Below are 3,976 nucleotides of genomic sequence, written 5' to 3'. Positions count from 1 at the left end.
GGGCGTACCTACAATGCCCTAGATGCCTCGGCACAGCCGGAGAACTAACTAAGCCTAAAGTCAGAATGGTGAAATCTAAACTGCCCCAGAGCAGATTCCCAAAGAAATAGACAGCCCCTAAACATAAATTATCAGTGAGACAAGATGAGACACAAACATAGGCAGAGAACAGACTGAGCAAACAGTGGGGCCCATGCTGTCTAGATAGGACAGGACAGAAAAGACACTGTCTGCAATCACGCTCAAAACCCTAAAAATGTCCAACACTTCTGATATACAAAAAACCTGAGATCACACGATCTCACCCCCGCTATATCAGCACTCTGATATAAACTGGAAGCAAAGCAAAAAGATACTAACATAACAGGGGACTGAACAAGCTGCAAAATATGAAGCAGGGCCCAGCGCTGCCCCATCAGGGAGCACGCTGAACCCTAGCAACAAAGCAGAAAGCAAAATAAAAGTCAAAACCAGATTAGATGCAAAGGATTAGCAAAATAATCACTTAGCTGAACAATGTTGATCAGGCAGGGGACAAAAGAACTCCAAATGCACAGGGAGGAAATCACCAGCAACCTCCAAGAGCAGCCAGCTCAATTATATGCTCCCAGCCAGTAATCACAGGTTTCCAATTATCGTCGTCAGGTGGGGAACTTCCATCCACCTGGCCAGCTCCACTACTCTCAGTAACCACCAGAGAGAGCAGAGGGAGCTTCGGCTCAGAACTCCATGCAAGAGCATTCACAACACACCCCCATCATTACCTTTTCCACCACCTCTATCATTACTTTTTCCCAGCCACCACATCATTGCCCTATCCATCACCTCAATCACTGCCTTCTCCCCACCAACCTCATCATTGCACTTTCCACCACCTCCATCATTGCTTTCTCCCCCACCACCCCATCATTGCCCTTTCCTCCACCTGTATCATTGCTTTCTCCCCCACCACTCCCAGCATTGCCCTCTCCCCGAACACCCCAATCATTGCTCTTTCCACCACCTCCATCATTTTCTTCTCCCCCACCACCCCCTTCATTGCCCTTTTCACCACCTTTATCATTGCTTTCTCACCAAAGACCCCCATCATTGCTCTCTCCATCACTTCCATCATTGCCTTCTCCACCACCTATACACACACAGACACACCACACACCTCTCTGCATGCTCCCCCGGCAGCTTTCTCTCTGACACAGCCGAATGCTGAATGCTGATTTCATCCAACCCCTCTACTGTGTCTGACAGGAAGCGTGGGCAGGAAGCAGAGAGCGGATCCCTGCAGCTCCCTGCCTGCTTTACACAAGGGCAATCTGGCTAGGGGCCCCAAGAGCATCGAGTCCGGATAAACAGGCCAGATTGCACTCAGTGTTAACCATCCTTCAAGGGCCCCCGTCCACTTCTGGGCCCCAGTACAGCTGCATTGCCTACACCTGCGGTATGGCCGCCCCTAATCAGTAGTACACCGTATTGAGGTAAATTCTCATGCCACAGATTCTGTAGACTATGTCTGAGTGTCCGCTTCCCATAGGTGTACACTCCCATAAAAAGCGCATGGCAGAGCGAAGGTGCACTAGCCATTGCAGTCTGTGGCCCTGTTGGAGCATATGTCCGGACCCCGTTTTGCAGGGGATTTTAGACATTTGCCACGATGGGGACCCACAGCGCAATATGAAATCACCCTTAGGCTTAGTTCACATGCAGTGTTTTTTCTTATGTAAATTAAAAGATAGATTTTAAAGTACCAATAAAAATTGTTAGATTTCAGATATCTCATGCGCAAACAGCTTTTTTTCTAACTGAATTGAGCATTGTTGCGCTTTTGAAAATTGGCAACTTTTTGCATCATCTTTCACCCATAAGTTTACGCATTATTTTTTACCTATTAAAAGTAATAAGAAACTGCAAAAACGATGAAAAAATGCAGCATAACATAGTATATTTTCAGCATTTTGGGTGACTAAAACTAACTTTATTAATATTTATGGTAAAGAAATCACACATGTAATCCTCCTGAAAAGCGCAACAAATGCATTAAAAAACATAGCACAAAACACAGTAAAAATGTAGCAAATAGCTACGTTATATATGCAGCATTCTGACTGCTAAAAGTGAAGGTTTTGGTTGCTGAAAAAATAATGCAAAAACGTTACATGTGAACATACTCTAAGGCCTCTTTCACACATCAGGTTTTCGGCGTCAGGCGCGATCCGGCGCTTTTGACTAAAACCGGATCCGTCGAAATGCAATGCCGGATCCGGTTCCCCCCCATTGACTTGCATTAGAGCCGGATCGAGCCGGATGGCCATGCGTTTCATCCGATTTTCGCCGGATCCGGCAATGTGACGCGATCCGGCGTCTGGAAAAAACGGCTACTGTAACGTTTGTCTCCGGCAAAAAAGCCGGACACGCCGGATCCAGCGTGTCCGGCTTTTTCATACAATGAAAGCCTATGAGCGACGCAATGCGCCTGATCCGGCGACAGCCGGATCCGGTTTCTTTGGTCTGAGCATGCTCAGTAGCTCTGCCCACAGGACATATATAAAAGCAAGACAATGGGACACTCAGCCACACCCAACATGCCACCCAAGCCAAGAACCAGGAGCAGGAGAAGGCAGCAGACATCTGCAGCAGCAGCACCATCAGCACCACCCCAAATGAAGCAGCATGCTGAACAACGGGAGGGGAGTCCAGCAGCAGATGAGAGACGGTAATTATCAAATCCCCCATTCCTCCAAACTAGGGCTATGGAATATCAAGATATTCATTGGCCCTTTGTTTCTCTTTATTCAACAGCCGCCCAATAGATGCAGCAGCAGCAGCAGCAATGGCAGCAGCAGAAACACCACCCACAGCCATGGAGTCTGGCCATGAGGAAGACAGCACATCTTCTGGGAGCCCTCCCTCGCATCGTCAGCGTTTGACGGTAAGTTTTTATTTCCAAAATCCATCATCTCTGTAATATATGTGTATTCATTGCCTTTTATTTCAAAACAGGAATCACAAGATGAAGAGGAGCTCCCTGAAGAAGAAGGAAGGGGTGGACAGACACTTGGAGTGGGCTCACAATTGGTAAGTTTTTTGCATCAAACGCAGAAACACAACATCACACTACACACAACACAGAAAACAATGTTCTGCAGACCACACACAGCAAACAAATGGCCTACATCCAAAGACATAACATTTTTTGTTTTCTTCTCTAGTCTTCCCAATCTGGTGCTCGGCCAAGAGGTCCTCGCAGTGCCTCCCAGGGTCGTCGGCGACAGCAACGCGGCGGTCACCAGCGTGTAAGTATAAATATTTTTGCTTTGTTTTTTTGCACTTTTTATTTCATTTCTTTTGTGGAGGCTAATTATGTTATTTTTGTCTTTTTCTTTAACAGCCTTCACAGCGTGCTCCCGACTCTGACGGTGAGGATGGAGGGATTGATGTGGACCGCCTCATCGATCTCGTCAGAGAAAGGGAGCCGCTCTGGAATATGGCTGACCGCCGCCACGCTGACCTGATCGTTACCCGACGACTCTGGGAGGAAATCTGTTCGCTCCTTGTGGACCGCTGGGAGGACCTCGAAGCTCGGGCCCAGATTAAAGAGCGTAAGTATATACAGTACTGGTTGCTTGATTTAAACCAGTGTTTCCCGAACTCCAGTCCTCGTGGTCCCCACGGATCATGTGTTCAGGATTTCTATTTACTTTGGAAATCCTGAAAACATGACCCCTGGGGACCATGAGGACTGGAGTTTGGGAAACACTGATGTTGTATACTAACCACTTTGTCCTTTCTCGTTTCAGGGAATTGTGAAGCAGTGGCGGTCTGTGAGGGATCGTTTCAAGAAGGAGTTCAATAAAGAGATGCGGGCCCCGAGTGGATCTGGAGGACGCAGGAGCAAGTACAAGTACGCACGAGCCCTGTCGTTCCTCCGGGAGACAATGCTCACCAGAAGGTAAATATTACACACCACATGTGACAAAAAATG

At 47.5% G+C, this 3,976-nt stretch overlaps 1 long non-coding RNA gene across 1 annotated transcript; it reads left to right on the top strand.

The window, feature by feature from the left end:
• Positions 1-2,470: 2,470 nt before the first annotated feature.
• On the top strand, positions 2,471-3,277 carry LOC141055008 (uncharacterized). The gene is made up of 3 exons (XR_012221456.1): positions 2,471-2,923; positions 2,995-3,069; positions 3,204-3,277. It is a non-coding gene; the product is annotated as an uncharacterized lncRNA (long non-coding RNA).
• Positions 3,278-3,976: the final 699 nt, after the last annotated feature.

Source organism: Dendrobates tinctorius, unplaced genomic scaffold (assembly GCF_039654945.1).
Source record: "Dendrobates tinctorius isolate UK_male_01 unplaced genomic scaffold, ASM3965494v1 ptg000183l, whole genome shotgun sequence".
Lineage (NCBI taxonomy): Eukaryota > Metazoa > Chordata > Amphibia > Anura > Dendrobatidae > Dendrobates > Dendrobates tinctorius.
This window is presented reverse-complemented; position numbering and strand designations above follow the sequence as displayed.